Source organism: Mixophyes fleayi, chromosome 4, assembly GCF_038048845.1.
Source record: "Mixophyes fleayi isolate aMixFle1 chromosome 4, aMixFle1.hap1, whole genome shotgun sequence".
NCBI classification, from domain to species: domain Eukaryota; kingdom Metazoa; phylum Chordata; class Amphibia; order Anura; family Limnodynastidae; genus Mixophyes; species Mixophyes fleayi.
Genome location: NC_134405.1, coordinates 91702262 through 91727353, shown reverse-complemented (window position 1 = coordinate 91727353; position 25092 = coordinate 91702262). Strand labels below are relative to the sequence as shown.

The window sequence follows — 25092 nt, the reverse complement described above, 5'->3', positions numbered from 1 at the left end:
GTGAAGCTGCATCAGAGTAAACATCCCCCTGGAATTTATATTAGGCATAATAAAAAACTACCACTAGTATGGACATACGAGGGTTATAAATGGTGGGTTTGAATCCTCAACACTCGATAAGCCTCTGTTTCCTTACTTACTAACGGCATTTTCATGTGACATACATGCTGCACAGTCAGCACAGTCAGTCACAGTTAGTGGCAAAGTGGTACTGTGAAGTGGGATCTGTGAACTTATGTTCTGATCATTAGTGGGCATTGTGCTTATTTTTCAGGATCAAACATAAGGCAATATTGGGCTAATTACACATTTTCACAGGTAAAATGGCAGTATTTGTGGACAATTGTATTTGTAGTAGCCAGTAACAGACTGTCCCTGTACACTAGTCCCATGACAGTCGTGGACATTTGACAATGCAGAAACAAAAATTCTGCAATGCTGTTAAATGTTGCAATTAACAGTTTTGGGTGGTGTCACTGACAATCTGCTGTTACTAATATGTATTACATAGTTCCACTTCAGGTAGCTGGATTCTCTTACACCCACCTTATCTTGAATAAGAACAGGTATTTAAAAGGTAATTTACCTTACAGTGTATAAAAGATACATGGTTTTGTGCAGCTGGGAAATATTTAATAACTCTGACATTATATATTTTAAAAACCCCAAAACTTACAAGAACAAATCAAAGTCAGACTGACCTCAATGGTGATTTAAGTTCAGACTGTCCTCTGAAATTAAGGATATTTGGCAGCTAAGGTTGTTGTATTTGCTGAATTACAACTCTAATCATGCTCTATGGGCAGACGCGGGCTGGGAGGTATCAGCATCGGATGCGGCCGCCGGTAATAGAAAAAAAATGATTGCATCCACGGCGGGGGACGGGGGGAGGCGGCCGGCCCGAACAGCCTCTAGACTGAGCGGCCCGGGTGCCCGCTGCCCCCCGGTCCAGCCCACCCCTGTCTATGAGGTAGTATAATCATGTGACGTGTAGGTTGGCACTAAACTCTTCTATTCCATCCTAGTGGTGCAAGTTCACACAAGGCAGAACAAGCCTTGCATGTGACATTCTCACAGTAAATAACTAAATTATGTGCACCAGAAATACACTCAAGCCATTTTGAAAATGACTCTCAAACCTGTTAGTCAAATTTACGCAAAAGTTCAAAAAAATCACGTGAAATTCTCAAACCTTCAAGCTTGAAAGACATTTGTTAAGATCACATTCAACATCCATCTATAATTCAGCCCATGGTTAAATATATTTAATATGTATACCAACAACTCATCATTTACATATGTCTATGTGTAGCTCATATTTAAATGTTTGAACTATGTGAATGATATTTGTGGACACAAATCCAGGGCTGAGCATTATACAAGAATCACTGGGTCTAGTAGTACAATAACGTCTTGGTAACCACTGTCGCAGACAGTTTTTCCACAGCTGGAGCACCACTCAATGGTTTATTTCTGAGCAAGCACTATAAATACAAAATTATCCTGACTTTAAGAGCCAGACACAGATTTCCTGCGGCTAGGTTATATTACAATGAGATGAAAGCAAGCCTAATTGAAGGTCTCATCAAACAGCAGGTTGCACTCTTGTACAATAGCATGTGCTGACACAAGTGTAGAGTGTGTCTGTGTGCGCTGAATGACATCAGCAAGGGGCATACTAAGATTACAGACAATATTAATTTCTTTATGGTAATAGCATAGCCTTTCAATAATATTAAGAATTTTTGCATATAGTAGCATTGCTGAGATAAGCTCATTCTTGGCACTTTACAAGAGGATTTAGTGTCGGCTTAACAGGGAGATACAAGAGGAAACCTCTACTGATGGTATTGTCAGTAGGTATCTACGTCTTGCTGTCCCACAGATGTCACACACAATTCTTATAGGCACTCAAGGTGAATTTACGGCAAAGTAAGCAGTATTTACAGAAAAGATAAATGCAAATAAAAATACTGATTTGCAAATCACAAAATTTTAAATGCTGACCTAAAAAGCCTAGGGCCTGATTCATTAAGGATCCTAACTGAAGAAACTCCTTATTTCAGTCTCCTGGACAAAACCACGTTACAACGCAAGGGGTGCAAATTAGTATTCTGTTTTGCACATAAGTTAAATACTGACTGTTTTTTCATGTAGCACACAAATACTTGATAGCTTATTTGTACACTGAAATTTAAAGTTGATATTTGTGTGCTACATGAAAAAACAGTCAGTATTTAACTTATGTGCAAAACAGAATGCTAATTTGCACCCCTTGCATTGTAACATGGTTTTGTCCAGGAGACTTAAATAAGAAGCTTCTTCAGTTAAGATCCTTAATGAATCAGGCCCCTAATTTCCAAACTGCCACATATGTCCACCTGTGCTGCTTTTCTTTCACACAAGTGCAACTGATTATCTTCCCAGTGCATTCCACCCTCCAATACTAGTTATTAGAAATAAAGAAAATAAAAGGGTGATGCACCTACATTTGTGGGTTTGCACAGGCTCTGGGAAATGAGTTTGGTAGAAATAGTAACAATTTCACATTAAAGTCCGCCCTACTTTCCCACTTCATTCATTTATACTGAATTTGTCACCTAAAATACTACTCTGTTCAGCCACCTATATGTCTTAAATTGATCATGAGATTGAGAGGACTTTGGGACTGTCTTTATTACATATCAACTTGTTTAAAATACATGTTATTATTTTGTCAATATAAGAAATAAGCAACTAGATACAGAAAATAATATGGAGGGAGAAGGAGGGGGCAAAAAAAGCGTACATGATCACGATCCTGTATTTATGTCACACTTGCCTACTCTCCTGGAATTTCTAGGAGGCTCCTGAATTTCGGGCAGTCCTCCCGGGCTCCCGGAAGAGTAGGCATCCTCCTGGACTGTGAAGGAGGAGGAGCTTAATGGCGAGAATTTGCATCATAAAGCTCCATCCCTGATATAAAATATGCCGATTAATTTGAAAATTTGGCAGGTATGATTTATGCATATCAGAGTAGCATAAAGCCTATATCCATGGTCATCACAGTACATCATATATAACATTCCTAAAAAAAACCAAAAAACTTTCAGGTGAACTACAAGTTTAAGAATCTGTTAGCCAGATATGAGAAAAGGGATAAATGGGACATAGTGTGAAGGGACTAGAAGGGGGCTGTTAGGATAGAACCATCAAAGTTGTATCCTCTGTTTTCAGGGATTATATTATAATAGTCGGATGAGAGGTCTCATGGTATTCAGCCAAAGGGTCCAGATAGTATGGAACTTATTTGGACAATAATTAAGAACACTAATTTGCCATTCTATTAAAAACTGCTTTGAACGAGGGAGGGTCAGACCTATTCCAGTTGGGAGCTACACTACAGTTAGTAGCAATTTATATAGAAAAAAGGGAATTGTTATCTACACAGGAACAAAGTGGACTTCTCCTATAAATACTCTATGTGAGCCTTACCTCTTCATTTTAGGGGCTGCTCACCCAAAACAGCTTATATTATCTTTATACACAAGAGAAAAAAAGATTCTGGTATTGAGCCACAATTAAAGTCCACAGTAATATTACAGTAAAATATTCATCTTTATTATTACTAATTTAAACTGATTATTCCAAGCAGCTATTTTCCATAGAGAAATAATGGATTACAAATCATCCAAAAGTGATAATAAAGAAAATAATGTAAGTACAGATTTATTAAAAATGATAACCATATATCCTAAAAGTATCCTCAACACCTATTAGGGTACAAATTAATGCTAACTCTAAAATATTAAACTCAATACTATTGTCCATATATTAAATAATATATTTCAGTCAGCATCAAAATTGTCAAGTTTTTACATTGTAGCAACTTTTGTTGTTTCTCATTGATCACATGTGAGTCTTATTCAGACAATCACAGACACTCTTTATAAGCATAGTTGAATGTGATCACACCTTGGGATAAATTAGTTTTTTGCAAGTTGCCGATATTTGGAAACTTTGAAGTGGGAAATTTAAAGCAGCAATAGCTTTAAAACAAAGTTTTGCTTTAAAGTTTTGCTTCATGACTGCTTTGACAAGGGGGAGACGTTGATGCTCTATACTCCTCTTCACTGGTGAGTATCAGATGTGTTAAATATACCTGTGCTCCGAAGTGTATCGAGGTACCGAAGCAGGAATAAGTGAAGAGGAATAAGGGTGGATGCTGATAGGTAAAATAATCTAGGACCTTATAGCTAAATAAGTTATTAATGTAATGTGTTTCTGCAGAAACTTAAGAAACTATTGTTCGTTTTAAATGTTGCTAAAATGTGTTTTTCTTCAGTATGGACTGGCCACCCATAACTGGCAAAAGATATTTTAGTTTTTTTACACTATGTATACTTGTTTGCAAAGTTAAGAGATGGGGCAGCATGTGGCTTAGTGGTTAGCACTACTGCCTCACAGCACTGGGGTCATGAGTTCAATTCCCAACCATGGCCTTATCAGTGTGGAGTTTGTATGTTCTCCCTGTGTTTACGTGGGTTTTCTCCGGGTGCTCCTTTTTCCTCCCACAATCCAAAAACATTCTGGTAGGTTAATTGGCTGCTATTAAATTGATCCTAATCTCTCTCTCTGTCTGTGTGTGTGTGTTAAGGAGTTTAGACTGTAAGCTCCAATGGGGCAGGGACTGATGTGAGTGTGTTCTCTGTACAGCGCTGCGGAATTAGTGGCGCTATATAATTGAATGGTGACGATAATGATGAGATGTGACTTGTAAAGTTAATTTGTTAAATGATCACCTATAGCATTGTGATGTTTTGTGAACTACTCTGTAGCCTTATTTGGAAAGTTAATAAGTTAATATGTGAGTAGAGATGCATGGTTCTCGCGATGAACACATCCCTTAGATGAATAGAGAGTCAGGGTACGGAAAATCGGTGCTGACTACAACAGGTAACAGCGTCGGCGAGGTCACTGATGTCATCCAGTGCAGCTGGCATCTTCAGTGTTCTGAATTGCTTGAAGTCGTTAGGATACAACAGTCGTGATGTATCCTCGTCGTGGAACCAGGCAGCTGGAGTACAGACATCGTGGTAAGTGGTGTCAGTGTAGTCAGCATCGATATACTGACGACCACCAAAATCAGGATAGGGTCTGTTATTTCTAAGGAGAGGAAAGGTAGCACCCGAGCAAAGAGTGCCTGTAGAGTTTCAATCCTGATTGCATGAAACTGAAAAGTGGTGCAGGGGAAAAATAACAGTTATATAAGAAGTTATAAAATGTGTTTTCCAGAGACAGGAATTTTTAATGTGGAACCCTAGGCGTAATGAGGGATAAAATTATCTTATAAGAGTAAAGTGAAAAATAAGACAGTTAAAATGTTTTTTAATTGTTAGTTGTTAATAAGTGATATGAGCAGTCAAAATTGCAGAAATTTCAAAAGAAAGCAGAAAAAAGTGATGATACAGCCATTGCACAGCGTATAGCATTCTCATGTTTCAGCTCTCCCTGAATAACTGAATGTTTTGTTTTTATATCCTGATGGTTTGCATGTGTGTCTGTTGTGACAATACTATTGGTTCACTGCATATTGTACATTGTAACTTGAGAAATAGTGTGAGTATTTCATATAAAGAGATGCATATCGGAACTATAACTAAAAATATGTTGGAATTACATCGAGCTATGGTTCCAGAGGACGGGTCTGGTTAGAAAGCTACTTAAGAATTAATAACTGTCCTGCTGTCTATGTGTAAAATACTTCATCTGTTTTTAGAATTACAAACCTTACTTCAGCTGTGTTAATATTATTGATCACTGAATTGTTTGTTCCATATATGATAAAATGACATGGCATATCTGTCTCGTATTTCTGTCTGGGGCTATCCACTCAGCTCTATTGCAATAAATGCTGGACATTTCATTTCTTTATCACCTTGGAGACAGAGGTGTGAATAAATATGTATATGTGTAAATAAGTCTGTTTGTGAAGACAGTAAACTAAATTATTTTGTAGTGCCTGCTAAGACTTTATAGATAAACGTCCTGTTGCAAGCTAAGTGTTAACTTTTCTTAAGTTTATCTTGGGAATGCGCATTCTGGAGTTTTTGTGTGTGTGATTTTAGTGAAACATCTGGTTTTAATAATGTATCCATATATAAAACATTAAAGAAAGGGTGCATTTCCCTTTTAATTTCAGAACTGCAGGATAGAAAAAAAATTAAACAGTTTTCATATTCTGTCGAATGCTCGTGATTTCTTGGTCTAAGTTGTATTTGTATTTGAGTTAGAAACTATTGTTGAACATCATAAAAGATTTCTAGAAAATATGCTGATTTTATGAATCTGGAAGATGTCCACATTAAATTTAAGCTTTAAAGAACTGCTGTGAAGGTATTAAGTGAATAAAGTAGTTTTGCTTTGAAAATAGCATCTGTGTAGAGTTACAAAGTGGGATTTCTTGCGTCAGTTTTTCATTTGTTTGTAGTTCCCCATGTTACAAAGATGTCTCTCCTCCCATCTCCCTCTTCCTATGGAATGAGGTGGATGTTTTATTCCCATGCCAAGAGTAGGGGTTCAGTATATGGAAATTTCCTGTGTTCTGAGCCAGAACGGACAAATGACTGGACCCCATACTGCTTTTCGATGCAGATTTATTTATTAGTCACAGATTTGTGCAGCGCTGATTTTTAATGCTAATAAGAACTATTCTGAATATTTTCTTTTGCTGTTACCTACATGGGGGTTCAATCTTTATAAGGTTTCATAGACAGTTCTAATTATTTGGAGACCAGAATATGTGAATGATGTTCTGCTGTGAAGATACTAAACAATTATTGTGTTTTCTTTCAGAAGTATACAAGAAGGAGAAAATTAATTTATGTACTAACAAGGTTAAATTTTTTGACACCTGGCCAGAGATATTTAGATTTCCTAAAGGGTGGTCCTGATATTTGAACACCCTCTACCTCAGAAAAAAAAGAAAGGAAGGAAAAGAAATAAAACCAGTTACATTTGTTTCTTGATATGTCACAACTCTGTAACCAGTGAATACCAGGATTTTCAGCCACAGCTATATGCCAGAAAAATTTGTACACACTCCTGAATCCATTGAGGCATTTGAAGAGATTAAAAGACTCTAGCCTTTACCCCGGCATGAGGCATCCAGAATAATAAGAAATGTTTTCTATTGTACTGATGATGAAAACACTGTTTTAGGATATTTAAAAGATAATTAGTGTACAATCAGATAGGTAGCAAAAACATTAACTTCATGTTTAAGGTTTATAGTCATAGCAGCTATTATTGTGGAAAAGACACAGGGTATAGTGTTGCAGTGTGGGTTACATTTGTTTGTACCTTGTGCTGGTGCATAACTCCTAAATAGTACACAGATTAAACATGTGTCTGTAGCAAGGTTTATACAATGGAAAATTAAAATTAAATTGCAATAATTCTTCTAACAATACAATACGCAAATGTCAGAATCTCAATCCTGCTACATTGTTGCCCTCTGAAACCTCACAGGACAAGGAAGACAATGAGCATGATTGTATTAAGTAAATGTGTAAGTTTTCCTGTATTACCAGACATTTCTGAATCTACATTGAAGAATCTAGATTAAAGTTTCTTTACTGATGAAAATGTTTTAAAGATAAACACAGGATGTTTCTATAGTAATCAGTCACTACACAAGATAAGGTAATTAAAGCCAAGGCATTAATTTTACCTCACTCAGTTCAGGTAGCCGAACTTACAGCACTCATTAGAGCATGTCAGCTAGTTGAAGGAAAACGCGTAAGCATGTACACAGATTCACGTTACGCGTTTGCCGTAGTTTATGACTGTGGAGCTATTTGGAAACATAGGGGTTACCTAACATCAACAGGAACACCTATATCACATGCACAAACAGTCAACAACTGATAGAGGATATACAGTTGCCAAAAAAGGTTTCAGTCATTAAGTGCCAGGCACATACAAAACAGATAGATGAAGGCTCACTAGGAAACAAACTAGCAGACTCAGCAGCTTGAGAAGCAGCTTTAGGAAGGCAGCCACATGCCCAATTGATGATTTTTCATGTTTTCACTTTTGAGAACTTACGACAATGTCAGGAAAAGGCTACATCAAATGAAATTAATACATGGAAATTGAAACAATGTTATACAACAACGGATGAAATTTGGGTAGATATAGAAAATAAACCAGTAGCATTAAAAATGTTGTTACCAGCTTTTGCAGAAAGTGTACATGGGAGCAAATAACAGATTTAGAATTGTTATATCTTGTTGGTATGCCTAGAAATTATTACAATTTCTAAGTCTAAATGTGAAATGTGTATGATTTGTCTTAAGAACAATGAATGAAAGATAGTACCTACTAAGGTCAGACAGGTGCCTAATATAACCTTTTCAGAGGTTACAAATTAGTTTATTGATTTTATTCAATTAAGAGTAAAGAAAGATAAGAGGGTTACAGTATGTGTTAGTTTGTATTGATATGTGTTTGTGGGTCGAGACCTAGTTAATTGCCTCAGACATTTTACTGCCTAGAAGATTTTGCCAGAATTTGTATGTAGATGTAATTTACCAAGATAGTGAACTCATTTCACAGAAAAAAGTGTTTCAAAGAATGTGTAATATGATGGGAATAGATTCAAAACTTTATGCACTATATCATTCTCAAGCTTCAGAGAAAGTTGAAATAATAAATGGAGTAATTAAAGAACTAAGCTTACTAAAGAAACAGGAATGGCACTTCTTTAGTTTACCATAGTATTATAATCACTTTTAAACCTCTTCTCAATCTCTCTCCATATGAACTGCTATTTGGACTTCAGCTAAAATACGTTATTAATCCACAGACTGAATTGAAACTACATCATGATCTAACTGTTCAATATGTTATACAGTTGTCTAAACAGTTGCAGAAGCTTCAGAAGGCCCAGAAGAACACTTAAACAAAGACATTCAACCAAAAGCAGCTCTTGGGCCTGCACACAGGATACAACCTAGAGACTATGTTATGGTAAGAATTTTTTTATGCTCTGGTTCCCTTACAGATCAATGGGATGGTCCTACTAAAGGCAAGTTCTATTAATGACTGATACTGCTGTAAAGGTTGCAGAAAAAAACACTTGGATCCAGTTCCCATTGCAAACAGGTCAAAGACCCAAGCTTAAAGGAACCAAAGGACTCGGAACTGACCACAAATAAAGAGACTGAGTTATATTTAAAAGAACTCTTCAATCAAAATTGAAGTGATGATGTATAATCAGATACATGGTTATCGACTTATGACACAAAGAAAATTAAACCTTGTTGCCTGTCTTATAGGAACAATGATATTTGCAGCCTCAACACGTTATTTATATATTGTGGAAATGAATTGAGGAGAAGGTGAGAAAGTGATAGCCCATCTGATATATTAGTTGAGGATGATTTTAATAAGACCATTTCTGCTTCTTTCCTAAACAGGAAAACAAGAGAATTCAGTCATTGTAAAGGTTTACCATGAAATCCAAAATGTATTTGTGAGTATTGTGGTACTCCACCAAAAGAAAGGTGTTTAATATGGTGGTCTGATAATAATGAATATTGCTAGAGAGAATATCCAGTTTACCAATTGCATGTTATGTTAAGTGAAATGTTAGGAGTTGCAAATTGTTGGGTGTGTACTAAAACTCCTTTATTGAGTAAAAATATGCCAATGTTACCATTTCTGTTATCTTATGAAGAGTGACACACATTAGTCCTAATATAAAATGTCAAGAACAAAATTGAGATCTTAATAATTGTGGTGGAATTGTTGAAAGTACATATAACTTGACTAGTTATAGTTTTAGCACCACACATAACTGAATAAATTGCTTTTTGTTTTAATAAAACAATGAATGAGGTTAAAACGATAACACCTCAGATAAAGGGCAGCATCAGGTATATACTTTGCTGCCGCAGAACAACAAGTACCTCAAGTTGTAAGAGTTAGCAGGAATAAGTGTGATACAGTGGCTACAGTGCCCAAAACCTATGTGCCAGAATGTAATGAACCTTGTAAGTTTGATGTAGACAGAGATTTAGAAATTACAGACAATGAGAAAGCTAAACTAAAGATAGACCTTCAAACAGATGCAACTAAGTTTGAAATATATGCCATCAAATCTTTCAAGAGTAAAATATGTACAGAATGCACTTTGTATTATTATAATCGACTTTTTAATCATACACTACCAAAACCAGACTCAGAACCAGACTATATACATATATATATATATATATATATATATATATATATATATATATATATATACATATTGTTAGGAACTCCCTAGCCAGCACAATAAAACTCGGAGTCTACTCCGAAAGCCTGGTGTTTGCTCGAGCCCCTAGTGGTGGGGACAGACTTGGCCGCAGGCTGACAGAGGTTCGAGAATCGTATACCGGCTAAGGAGAACCCAGGAGTGGAGTGATTGGCGGACAGCAGCGTGGGTTCAGGCAGAGTAAACCAAGGTCAGAGGTCACAAGCACAGGTTCGGAATCCAGGGACAAGCAAAAGGTCAGGGGCACTGGCGGAGGAGCAGAATCCGGTTTTCAGGCAAATGGTCAGGGTCAGAAGCGTAGGTTCATGGTCCAGGAACAAGCGAGGGTCATACACGGGAAGTCAGTCACAGGTTTTAACACCAAGCAGAGAGAAAACAAGCAGGCAGCAGAACTGTGAACAGGACGCTATAACCGGCAGTGAGGTTCTGATCTCACTGCCTTAAATAGCACTAGGAGCTAATCAGGACAGAGGAGGGTAGGGCTGAGAATCAGCCTCAGGAGGCAGCTAATTAATTACTAGCTAGAACTAGCATAGGAAATAACATAACCAGGAAGCATGTATAAAAATAAAAGTGAACCAGTTTAAATCATATAGGAGCTCCCCCTGGTGTTGGAGGATGTCCCTACACCCTCCTACATCTATGCCACAAGGATAATAACAGAGCACAGAATCTAAAGTACACGCCCGGCTGCTAGTTCACGCCAGGATGTGGCATACAGCCGCGGCTCGTGACAGTACCCCCCCTTGAGGAGGGGTCAAGGCACCCCGACATCCAGGCTTAGAATTCCCTAAGGAGTTTCTCAGCATGGAGACGCTTCTGGGGTATCCAAGTTCGCTCTTCTGGGCCGTAACCCTTCTATTGGACTAGGAACTGGACCTGCCCTTGAACCTTCCTTAAGTCCAGAATTTTTTCAATGATGAACTCGCGGTCTCCATTAATAAGCAGAGGCCGAGGTCTTTTAGAGGAAGATTGACTGTGTTTGCTGGGAGCAACGACTTTTTTCAGAAGAGAACAATGGAAAGTACAGGGAATTTTTAAAGATGGTGGTAGTTTGAGTCGGAATGCCACTGGATTTACTTTTTTCTCAATCAAAAATGGCCCGATGAATCAGGGACCAAGTTTCTTGTAGGGTTGTCTCAATTTGATGTTCCGTGTGGACAACTGTCATGATGAGAGCATAAATCTGATATGCTGAAATAGAATATTGGCTGTCAGGACCCAAAAAAACTCTTGGCATGAATACCTAAATTAAACTGATCGTCAATTCAGATAAAGGTGTGACCAAATGAGCCCAGGAGCAGGTAATTAAGTTAAGCAAACCCTGTGTGAAGAGACCAGCTTTAGATATGCAGATCACAGACATCCATTGTATTTGATCATGTATTTCCCTAGCTAATTTACTTCCTCTCAATAGGTAGTGTAAACACAAACTAACTCCTGGGTGTAAATTGGAGAGCCTTATGCCTAGAGGAGATCCTGGTAGACAGCATGTGAAAGCCTATACAGGTATATAGAAATGTGAACTTGAAAGGAAATGAATTCATTTTTCATATTTCGGGAAATCTGGATGCCACTCTGTACTGAGGGGCCAAAACCACACAAGGGTCTTGAAAGATAGATACTAACTACACAGGGAACAGCCATAGGCACATGTATTTCAGGATGAGATTGGATATTGTTGTAATTCCATTATGTTTGGTATTTAAACGTGCGGGAGATTATGACCGGTTTATTGAGGGGGGTGTTATTTCTCTGAGATGTATCTGTGAAGGATTACCAACAGGTCAAAATGTAGGAATAGTTTGACCAAACCTAAGGTAACACCCAGGGGACATTTCCTGCCCCCACATTAGCATTCACGCTGCCCCTGTGAATGCCGTCCCATTTGAGTTTGCTTAAAAACCTCGTTCGTGACAACAACCATACACAATCTCCTGCTTTTAATACACATAGAACATGATGGCGATTAGCAAAGGCTTTAGACCTAAGAGAGGCTTGACACAGAGCGGAATGTACCTTCTTCCAAACCGACTTCAACATGGCAGTGAAGGTAGGTGTTCCAGGATCACCAATGGTAACAGCAGAAGAGAGAGAGTTCGCTTTCGGGTGGAACCCAAGGTTGCAGAAGAACGGGGAGGTACGTGTTGCAGAGTGGCAAGCATTGTTATAAGCAAACTCTGCCCAGGATAAGAGGGAGGACCAATTATCGTGAAACTTGGAAAAACGTATATGCACAGAAATTGTTCTAAGGATTCATTGGTTCTTTCCGTCTGACCATTTGACTGAGGGTGGTAAGCTGAGGACAAACTAACTTTGATTCCGAGGGAATTGCAGAAAGACCTCCAAAATTGTGCAATGAATTGGGACCCTCGGCCCAAGACTATGTCTTCTGGAAGGCCATGGAGACGGAAGATATGAGTAATAAATATGGTGGACAAACTTCTGGCATCCGGCCATTTGAGCAAGGGTATAAAATGTGCCATCTTGCTGAATCGATCAACAACTACCCAAATGGTGTTATGACCCGAAGATTAAGGGAGGTCGACAAAAAAGTCCATGGAAATATGGGTCCATGGCCTGTTTGGAGTTGGCAACGGTAGAAGTTGACCCGAGGATGGATTCTGGAAGACTTGTTCCTGGCACATTCTGGGCAGGCGCGAACATAGTTTTCCGCATCTGAAGACAAGGTGGGCCACCAAAGCCAGCGGGAAAGTATTTCTATGGTCCTCTGGATACCGGGATGACCTGCTGAGCGGTTGTCGTGGCATTCGATGAGAGCCGACTTCCTCAGATGAACTGGGACAAACAATTTATCAGCAGGTGTCTGAGCTGGAGCAATTTTCTGGAAGTGGCGAAGTGTGCCCCAAGATCCTGAGTTAGACCGACATGAATGGAGGTCAGGGGAATTCCTGGTTGCGGGTCAGGGGGCTGAGGATGGCATGTCATAAAACTCAGATACAGAGAATCAGCCTTAGTATTTTTTGATCCTTGACGGTAAGTGATAAAGAAGTTGAATCGGGTGAAAAACAAAGCCCAGCGGGCTTGTTGAGGATTTAGAGTTTTGGCGGTCTGAACATACTGAAGGTTTTTATGGTCAGTGAAGATGGTAATAATGTGAGACGCTCCTTCTAACCAATGCCGCCATTCTTCGAGGGCCCACTTGATGGCCAATAACTCTCGATTCCCAACATCGTAGTTAATTTCGGCAGATGAGAATTTCTTGGACAAATATGCACATGGGTGCAATTTTTTGCTTTGAGGATCTCTTTGAGAGAGAATGGTGCCTCCTCCTCCATTTGAGGCGTCTACTTCAACAATGAACGGAAGCTCAGGATCTGGATGCCTAAGAATGGGTGCAGATGTGAAAGCGACTTTAAGGGCAGAAAAACTTGCTAACGCCTCTGAAGACCAATTAGTTGGGTCGGCGCGCTTCCGTGTGAGGGCGGTAATGGGAGCCACATAGGAAGAAAAGGAGCGTATAAACCTCCGGTAATATTTGGCGAAGCCAAGGAACCTTTGGATCGCCTTGAGGTTAGTAGGAAGAACCCAGTCTTGGATTGCTTGGACTTTACTGGGGTCCATGGAGAAGCCAGATGAAGAAATGATATAGCCTAAGAAGGCCACCCTGGAGACTTCGAACTCGCACTTCTCCAATTTTGCGTAGAGGTGGTGTTGACGTAACTTCTCCAGAACTTCCCAAACCCGTTGGCGGTGCTGAGGCAGGGACTGAGAATAAATTAAAATATCATCTAAATAAACTACCACGGTCTTACACAGGAATTCTCGCAAGATGTCATTGATTAAATCCTGGAAGACTGCCAGGGCGTTACACAATCCGAATGGCATCACCAAATATTCATAATGCCCAGAGAGGGTATTAAAGGCGGTCTTCCATTCATCTCCCTGTCTGATGCGGATGAGATTATAAGCACCCCGCAAGTCAATCTTAGAGAAGATGGTGGCAGACTTGAGCTGATCAAACAAAACAGAAATCAAAGGCAGCGGGTAAGTGTTTTTGATTGTGATTTCGTTCAGGCCACGGTAGTCGATGCAGGGTCTCAGACTGCCATCTTTTTTAGCCATGAAGAAACAGCCAGCACCTACCGGGGATTTAGAGGGATAAATCCTTTCCTTAGATTCTCCTCTACGTACTGTTCTATAGCTTGAGTTTCCGGGGCAGACAAAGAATACAGACGACCTTTGGGCAATTTAGATCCCGGCACAAGATCGATAGCACAGTCGTAGTCCCGATAAGGCGGGAGGGAATCAGCCTTCTGTGTACAGAAGACGTCACTGAAGTCCTGGTAAGGTGTAGGCAACAATTCTGGACTAGGCTGCAGGGTTCTGAGAGGCAGGGTCAAACATAAAGTAGAGCACTCTGGACTCCAACGGATGATCTCTCCTCTTTTCCAATCAATAAGGGGATTATGACTTTGCAGCCATGGATACCCCAGAATCAACGGAGCGGAGGGACAGGTGATCAGGAAGAATGTGAGTTCTTCAGTATGGAGAGTGCCTATGGATAATCGAACCAATGGGGTCTTGGCGAGTATTCGGCCCCCAACCAGGGGATTACCATCCAAGCTGCAGGCGGTAATGCTCGAATCCAGTTTGTCTTCGGGAATTCCGAAGGTTTGAGCCAACAGAATGTGCAGAAAGTTACCTGCTGCACCGCTATCAAGGAAGGCCGACAAGTCAGTGGAACGATGTCTGAAGGCTAAGCGTGCAGGGACTAACAGAGAGTTTTCCGAAGAGGTTATTTGGAGACCTATACACACCACTTCTTCAGCACTTGAGTCTAGGCGTTTTCCCGCCTTGTTGGGACAGGAACGCACTAGGTGGCCTGATTGGCCACAATACAAGCAAAGGCCTAGTGAGCATCTTCTGGAGCGTTCCTCCGGAGGCAGGCGATAAACACCCAGCCGCATGGGTTCAGAGGTATCCAGCAAAGAAAAATCGGAACTGGGTGATGAGCCAGGAGGTATTGATAACTCACGTTCTGTTTTCCGCTCTCTAATTCGATGGTCAATTTTAATGACAAGCTGCATCAAATCTTCAAGTGAGGCAGGTATAGGATACTGAACAAGAGAGTCCTTAATTTTCTCCGTAAGGCCCAAACGAAATTGACTCCGCAGTGCCGGATCATTCCAGGCACAATCAGTAGACCAACGCCGGAATTCTGCACAATATTCCTCAGCGGAACAACATCCTTGCCTTAATGCCCGGAGATGAGACTCAGCTGAGGTCACTCTGTCTGGGTCATCGTATAGCAACCCCAATGCCTGGAAGAAGGCATCCACAGTTTGTAAGGCTGGACTTGTTGGTGAAAGGGATAAGGCCCAAGACTGAGGATCACCCTGGAGTAGGGAGATAACAATCCCTACTTGTTGCTGTTCGGAACTTAAAGTTGCGGAAAAAAGACCTGCTTCCTGAGAATCAATCAGGCAAATTTAACTTCGGCTCTGGAGATACGCCAGAGGAGGCTTGCTGAGGTTGCAGGTCTCTGGGGCCTCTTCTTGCGCTGACAAACGCTGGGCCAATCCCTGGATCATTTGATACACGGTGTCAACATGGCCAGCCAGCACTTGAAATGGAGACGATTTGATTCCGCTTTCCTCATTTAAAGTTGGTCTCCGGAATTTCTGTTTTGGCCGGTTATAATGTTAGGAACTCCCTAGCCAGCACAATAAAACTCGGAGTCTACAACGAAAGTCTGGTGTTCGCTGGAGCCCCTAGTGGTCGGGACAGACTTGGCCGCAGGCTGACAGAGGGTCGAGAATCATATACCGGCTAAGGAGAACCCAGGAGTGGAGTGATTGGCGGACAGCAGCGTGGGTACAGGCAGCGTAAACCAAGGTCAGAGGTCACAAGCACAGGTTCGAAATCCAAGGACAAGCAAAAGGTCAGGGGCACTGGCGGAGGAGCAGAATCCGGTTTTTAGGCAAATGGTCAGGGTCAGAAGCGTAGGTTCAAGGTCCAGGAACAAGCGAGGGTCATACACGGGAAGTCAGTCACAGGTTTTAACACCAAGCAGAGAGAGAACAAGCAGGCAGCAGAACTGTGAACAGGACGCTATAACCGGCAGTGAGGTTCTGATCTCACTGTCATAAATAGCACTAGGAGCCAATCAGGACAGAGGAGGGTATGGCTGAGAATCAGCCTCAGGAGGCAGATAAATAATTACTAGCTAGAACTAGCATAGGAAATAACATAACCAGGAAGCATGTATAAAAATAAAAGTGAACCAGTTTAAATCATATAGGAGCTCCCCCTGGTGTTGGAGGATGTCCCTACAACCTCCTACATCTATGCCACAAGGATAATGACAGAGCCCAGAATCTAAAGTACACGCCCGGCTGCTAGTTCACACCAGGATGCGGCATACAGCCACGGATCGTGACACATATATACATATATATATATATATATATATATATAATGGAAATATGCATTTAAATGGTTACCAATTAATTATGAAGAATTATGCTGTTTAGGAACAGTGGTTCCTCAGTTTTATACAGTGTTGTAGGATGAGTTGAAAAAGATATTATGAATAGAAATATGTTCTACTCATTAATAGGTCAGTAAGACAAAAAGTGGGTATAAATATTGATAATATGTTTACTTATGGAAATTATGGATTTATGACTAACCAATATGAAATTGAACGTTTGGCCGGATTTCATTGATAATGTGACTGGAATTTATCATGATATCTTTTGTTATGTTGGAGTTGAATTACAGGTATTTAAAAATGAACTTTTACAACATTGAGTAGTTTTGGACTACTTAACAGCTCAAACAGGAGGATACAGTTTAATTCTTGAGACTGAACTTGGAGTCCATTGTTTATTATCTAATCAAGGACACTTTCGATCCAGAAACTGTATATACACGTTATATAAGCAACGCCCATAATATGAAAAAGGATTTTGATGACAAAATTATGATAAATACTTTTAAAAGGATTCATCATTGACATGGTTAAATCCAAGAATATGGTTCTTTGGACTTGGAAAGTAGCTATCTAACCTAATGTATATTTGAATTAAATTTATTGTGATACTAATTGTGGCAATATTGTTTCTTTATACTTGTTACAAGTATGATTTGTGTTGTATGCAAATATTTGCAAAAGCCAATCCGAGAACATCAGTGCTGACAGAAATATATACTCCTATTCAATTACTTATAGTCACATGAAAAAGTACCTTCTTATGTGTATATAAAAGGGTGGCACTGTCAAAGGAATAATTAACAAAAAAACCTATATTACCAATTAGTTCAATAGAATGAACCAATGAACTTGAATTTTATGGGTCTGTGCTTTTAAGAGAACGGAAAAACACGTATTGCACAATACAAAACAACAAGTTATATAATAGTCACATGATCTTCATTTCTCAATATAAGGCCAAAAGAAATATTTGCTCCAAATAAGGTCAAGATGACCCTTCCAAAATACCCCTCCAAGAACATGTCACTTTAATGAAGGCTAATGATAAAGACTTAGGGGTATATTTACTAAACTGCGGGTTTGAAAAAGTGGAGATGTTGCCTATGGCAACCAATCAGATTCTAGCTGTCATTTTGTAGAATGCAGTAAATAAATGAAAGCTAGAATCTGATTGGTTGCCATAGGCAACATCTCCACTTTTTCAAACCCGCTGTTTAGCAAATCTAGCCCTTAGAGTGTCAGCAGTGATCTAAGCTGGAAAGGTGTGGTTCTGCTGATGATGAGTAACATTTTCTATAAGAGAATGACTTAATCAAATATAGATTGTCAATTGGCATTTGAGACTCTGGGCATATGTCTGCTTCGTCCGGTATGGCTGTATCGATGTATAATATCTTTTTAATAAAAAATAGAAATATTATATTTTGGAAACTTGCTCATTTAATTTATTATTTAAACAGAAGAAATAGAAAAATCTTACACAAATCCTATGTCTAGAATAAAGGTTATCATTCTTCATCCAAAATAAACGTCAGTCTTGTTCCACAAACCCAAGTAGATTGTTGAGCTTATTATCGGGTCCAATATCCGAGGAGGTTAGCATCTGTGCCTGGAGTCTACAAACACGATTTACTCAGTACTCCAAACTTTTTTTCAAACACTCTTTTGATTAACTGGGAGAACACTTTTCATAGGTAATTAAGTATTGTTATATGGTCTACATTTTGTTAAAATGTCTAGAACACTTTTTCTCTGCATTTCAAAGAAATCCTATAAATCATTAGGTGTTGGTCTTGTGTGTGGATGAAGGCCTTCTGTATCACTACGCATGGCTCACTGTGTGAGGAATCATTTAAGACCACAGGTATCCAGTATTCTAATATTACAATGAATAAGGGCACTAAGATAATCACATCTCTCTAGGTGAAACAGGGCCATCTCACAAGGTGATCCAAGAACCTCATCTCAAGCAGCACCACTTTAAGGGCAGCAAAGACAAGGTTCTTGCTTCATTTTCTGGCCCCTTACATGCCTCTTTAAATTGCCTTAAGTGCACCAGTCAGCATCGATTTTTCAATAATGATTGCAGAAAGAGCACAGGGTATCATGAATCTTCTGTGCTCCTTCCTGTGGAAGGAGTAGGGATAGGAGGAGGAGATGGAATATTCTTCTTTTCCGGCCCCTACTCCCAATCACTGTGTCAATCACCCCGCTCATTCCAGCAGTGAGAAACCGGTGACTGGTGCAACAGGGGGATTCGAGGTGCTCCTGGGTGAATTTGTTGAAAAGGACAATAATAGTTAAGGTTCACTTTAACCAAGTGAAAAGCTGTAGTATTGATGATATATTTATGTAATTACTGTAGTATATATGTATTAAATGAAACATAAGGTTCTCTCTATGCAAGATACACTGTAGCATTGAATGTATAATTTAATTAGTTTCTGCGCTGTTAAACACTTAAAATAATACAAGCCAGCAAACAGGGAGTTATAAACTCTGTATGTCAAAACTGTTAGATATTAAACTAGAGTAAGATAACACTTAGGGAGAGATAAACAGTGGTAATGCAAATGTTAGCAGCATTTACTAGCGTACAGTAGACTTAATGAATCACTTGGCCTTCGGGAGATAAAACCCCAGGTGGGCATTCATACATTAATAATCTGCCTATCTCCTACAATTAGGCCACCTGATTTCAAGCCATTGTTCACACACTGTATATTTATCACTTCAATCTGAAATGTTGGATTGCAAAAAATAACAACACTCATGATGCCTGGCACCGGCTGCCTGAATTATATATGATTGCCTGCAGAAAGCATTAACAACTCCTTGGTTCTCTCAAAGCTCGTATATCAAAGCTGTTTTCTGCACCTGTTGCTCCCAGGAGTGGAGTGTGGATCAGAGACCTGTAGAAACTGTACACTAATTTATCAGCAGTACAGTGCCAAGGAGATGTCTTGGAATCCAAAGAACAATACAGCTGATATTCCAAAAGATGCTCATTAAATTATGTTTTTGCTATTGTTTTTTATGACCTTCAAGGTTATAGAGTTTCACCTGCTATCATACGCATACTTTTTTTTCATGCACCAAAGAGCAGTTTATATCTGTTGCAGTGTATAGAAGGATTTATCTCTCTCTAGCAGTACAATTCTTCAACATGTTAAGATGTCAATAACTTTTTTCACTCCCAAGACTACTGTATTTCAGAACTGCATTCAGCCTAAGATACTCATTACTTCCCCAATTATGAGCTAACTTGTTTTGTGAATTTTATTACACCAGCGAGCAATCACGTAAACAAAGCCTATTTATGGGAGATAATAAAGAAGAAGAAAGGCACCTAAATATTGTAGTATATTAGGAAGTTATAGTTAACATGCATAAAGATGTACTTTATGCATAGATAGTTTAACTGTTAAGGCAAATCTATAAGTGTTGGCAGTAGGAGAAGCTTACTGGAAAGTCTTGTGGCTCACAATGGTGTTCTATGGTTAAACCTTTTTTTTTATAGATATGTTCTCCTATATCCCAGATCCCCCTATAAGTAAAAAGAATGACTTGGTCTATTGTGTTAATGTGAGTGCCCTGTTCATTCATTCATTACAATCTGATCTACTTGGTGAGTTTAATACAGGACACAAGCACAGCTAATATACCCAAGAAACATTAAGAAAGCAAAAGCCCCTTTTTTTCCCTCACTTCTGTTTCCTCAACACTCTGATTTGTGTTTCATAATTTTTTCTTGACCTATGCAGCTCATATTGCTTAACCCTTGTACTGTTTGGGCAGGTTGCACCTCAGTTGGAGATATGAAATTTCACAATGGAATGTGTAGATTATACAGGGAATAGATTTCTATTCAAGTCTTGGAATTTTATTATTTCAAGAAAGACAAGAGTTTAGTTTAAAATTTAAGCTAATTTACTTACAAAACTTAAAATGTAGGTCCAATTGCATATACTCTATAACTATGAGCTAAATGCAGATTTGGATGAAATAGTTATGGTAGTAACTATCAAAGAATCTGAGTTCCATTGTTGGTGATCTTTTCATTTAAAAAATGACAATTTTGCACAGCACGCTGACAGCTGCATGGTCCGCATGTCACATGATCGGCTCGATAATGATGCGGTTGTGACGCATGGGGATACAGGCCTTGAGGAACAGTGTAACTGAATGCCAGAAGTTTGTTTAATTTATTCCAGACCCCACTAGATTATAGTTACAGTAATAGTCGCTGTGCCATGTCACGGGTCCCCTGACATGCATTCCCCATTCCCCCTATAGGCATTTCTACATAGAAAACAACACACTCAATATAAAGAACGAGAACTTGTCCATGCATTATAGCTGTTGATAAATTACATAAAAAGAAGTGGTATTGTGCAGCTGTCAATAAACATAGCACAGCAAAGCAATTCAGAATTACATACAGGACAGGAATTAGGCAATAGCGAAGTAGTTATATATGAAAATAAGAATTACAAAAGTAAAATAAAACAGAACATAACTATAAAACCATGTGTTTAATTAAGCACAAAACCTACATTTAACTACCAAAATATTTTGAATAAAATATAGTTTTAATTTAAAATTGTACAATTGTTCCATCAAGTACATTTTTCAGAACTTCAACAAACTTCTACAAACAAGCAGAAATTTTTTAACAAATAAATCAGGGGACCTGTATGTTATGGTAGCACTTACATTTTTACTTTTGTACAGTGTGTGTGTTTGTGTTACAGCAAGAAACATGCAATGAGAGACAAATTTGATGAACCATGAAAAAGCTCTTTGGGACATAAACCTATTTATGTGCAAAGCATTAAAATAGATGCAAATGAGCTTTTAAAAAAAAGCTGTATCACCACATTTTTTAGCACTGTAAATGACCCTTAACAACTTACGTAGTAGTTTTGTACTTACTTATTTACACTAAATGTACAGTTTGTCAGTGTGTTTTCTGTAAACCCATTTGTAAACAAGATATTCACTACATCGGTCTCTTCTGCCTTTCTTTCTTCAGCACCTTGCGGTTAGCTGAACTGCTTTACTTTGTTCAGTTACTGTAGCTGCAAAAATAAACATCAACAACGCAAGATTCTTGTTTCTCACTACCATTCACTGCACGATCCCAACGCACAGGTTTCTTCTCTCTCTGATTTAAATAATGGACACACATGGCAAAATGAAGCTCAAGGCAGCTCATTTCATAATGCGTAAGGCAAGATGATAAAATGGCATGATTACTTCAGTATCCATTTGCATATGATTACATATAATGCCTTTTACTATGGTAATGAGCATCATTAACTCCTTTGAGAGGTATACATCACAGGAAGTATGTGTATCAGTGACTTGCCTTAACAGCTTCCTGATTTTCCACAAAACACCAGTTTCAAAGACAAACACAGGTCAAGAACACTGCACATTCTATCGATCTCCCAGCTGATGAAAAATATTATGGGAAAAGATAGAGGAGCTATTTTCAAGTGTAAAATATGAAGCTGCAGGAGAATACAGACGGCTGAAGACTAAAGTGTTTTATTAGGTTGCATCTGGTAGAGCTAACAGCTCATCATTACAATAATGTTATGTTATGGGTGAACTGTGAATTTATTTAATCGCTTGAAGCTAATTTGGCTTATATTGAGCATAATAGGGGACTATTAAGCAACAGGGGGCATAATTGGCAAATTCTTGTGATATCCCAAATCTTAAATAATTAACAAGTGTTTTGCAGCAAAGGTATGCAGTTCATTATATTTTGCCTCTAGGGGTTAAGATGAAAAGAAAAGGAAGCACAATTTAAGATTACAAGTGTTGTAGAAGTTAAATAAACCACATGGTAATTTAACCTCAGATCACCTGTCTTATTTAATTGTCTATAACATATTGTGCGCATGAAACAATAACTCATATGAAAAATGGACTTTCCCAGTACCAGCATGTTACAGAAATTAGCCTATGTATATGTTTGCAAGCATGTACTAAGGTCTCTACTTTTAATATTAATGTTAGAGGTAGATCTTTTTATTATCTGCCCAGTAAGTGCTAGGGTATTTTTGTGCAATGATTTGCCCCTACCCTCATGAACAATAGGCTATAAATGTTTTAAATAAGCTTAGCTTTTTATATTAACAACAGGCCATTATAAGACATTATGCCATTGCTGCACTTGTATTATATATATTTACTTGAAGCCTTCCTCTCTGTCCTTGATTGATTCATGTTCGGAAGTATGCCCATTTGCATAACGTATCTTAAAATAGGGTGAAGTAGCACCAGGATTTTTCCTAGTGCTTTACAATTAGGTACAGCCACAGTAATAAAACAATACTGGATAATACAGACAGACAGAGAGGTAAGGGAACTCTGGTCGTAAGCTTACAATCTATAGAACAATGGATTTTTTTTTGAAGTGGTACATATTGCATATTAGTCAAGCCAGATTGCATTCTGAACAAGTGCTTAGTGGGCTATCATAATCATCATTTATTTACATATATGTTCATTCACACAGCAATCTTGGTCAGGGGGTCAGAGAGTTGTTGTCTTGTGTGAACTGTATAAAGGGTGGTAATAGGTGACCTTATGGAGATTTAGAGGGTGGTTAAGGAATTTTATAAGCTGGCCTGAAGAGGTGGGTTCTCAGAGAATGCTTGAATGTTGAAGACTAGAGGAAAGTCTTCTTGTGCGAGGAGGGACATTCCACAAAGTCCTGTAACCGAGAATGGGAACAGGTAATAATGATTGTGGATGAGAGACGCAGATCATGTGCAGAATGGAGGTGTCGAGTTGGGAGATATTTTGAGGCAAGCGAAGAGCTGTATGCTGGTGCAGGTTTGTTGATGGAGTTGAATGGTAGTAGAAATATTTTACTTTGGATTCGATAATAAATAGGCAACCAATGTAGAGACTGACAGAGCAGATCAGTAGTGGAAGAACAATGTGCTTATTAACCCAATTGCATGCAATTCAGGTCTGAACGCAGTTGACACTTATGACTGTCTACTACGGGGTAGGGAAGGGATGGACTAGCGTAGGCCATGTACAGTAAAGTCTGATTCAAGTAATGGGTTTCTTCAAAGAGTGATAATTTTCAGTCGTATAATTTTCACCCACTACAGGGCTGGTGTAAATGATGAGTGGTAGTGATGACTGACATGGTATAGTCTTTGTTTTAAAAAGTATATACATTTGTGCCACTTGCTAGCACAGAAAATCTGTATGCAAGACAGACTATAAAAATGCATTGTATGTATAGTGTGCAATAAAATCATTTTTACTTATGTAATTAGTGTAAAAAAAAATAAGATTTGAAGTGTAATTTTTTTATAAATGATTTATTTCATGATCCAAATTTTTTTAATTCGTTTTGATGTGACATTTTCTTGTACATTCTATTGTGCGTATACTGCAGTCTGTTCATTGGGTCTATTTATGGCATCTGCTATGTAGGCAGAGCATACTTACAATAGCGATGAAAAATATAGTGGTATATTTATAGCACTCCTACCAAAGCTGTCCAAACCGTATGTAGTAGGATTCCACTTGATCCAAATATAGCCACTACCAACATAAAGTATATACGTACATATAGACGCTCATGGACACACAGAATAATGATGTGGATGGCTTTCTTAGAAACTCTTATGAATGTGGGGACTATTCAAATAAACAGAAATATAAAAAAATAATATAGTGTAATAAGTTCAAAACATCAAAATCCTCCACCACAGAAAGGCCACAAAGTCCTCAAAGAATAAATAGAGAACTCTCCAATTCTTAAAAGTGAAAAGAGGTGATGTACTCCTCAACCACGTGGACTGTGATCACAGCTCTCATGTTCAAATATTATGCTTACAAAAAACATTCTTTATTGCTTGCGTTGAATGAATGAATGATCAAGACTTGTCCTCAGGTATCCCACTTTCACTATATAGCCATAAGTGAGGGATGATGATGTTCCACTAAACGCACCACTAAAAATTCCATTGCGGTCATAGTAAACCAGTTCCTATTGCATGGTTGCTGTGTATCACCCAATGCAGGAAAAATTGAAAACCTGGTGAATGCTTAGTAGCTGTCAACCAACTTTTTATCCTAAGTTATAGCAATCCTTATAACTCGTATATAACTTCCTGACCTAAGGAAAGAAAGGTAGGAAATACCAGCTTGGTACGTAGCAGATAATAGAGGGAAGTTTATGTCTAGAGGTTTTTTTTTAAAGTGTGTTGCTTTACGATTTGGGACATTAGATCGGTGGAAGGGAATTGCTGATGATTTTGGCAAACACTAATAATTATATATACCATTC

The 25092-nt window shown here is 38.7% G+C and overlaps 1 protein-coding gene across 1 annotated transcript in view; it reads right to left on the bottom strand.

The window, feature by feature from the left end:
* Positions 1-25092, bottom strand: part of AGBL1 (AGBL carboxypeptidase 1) — a 504403-nt gene that overhangs the window by 171169 nt on the left and 308142 nt on the right. The gene's annotated exons all lie outside the window — the stretch shown is intronic.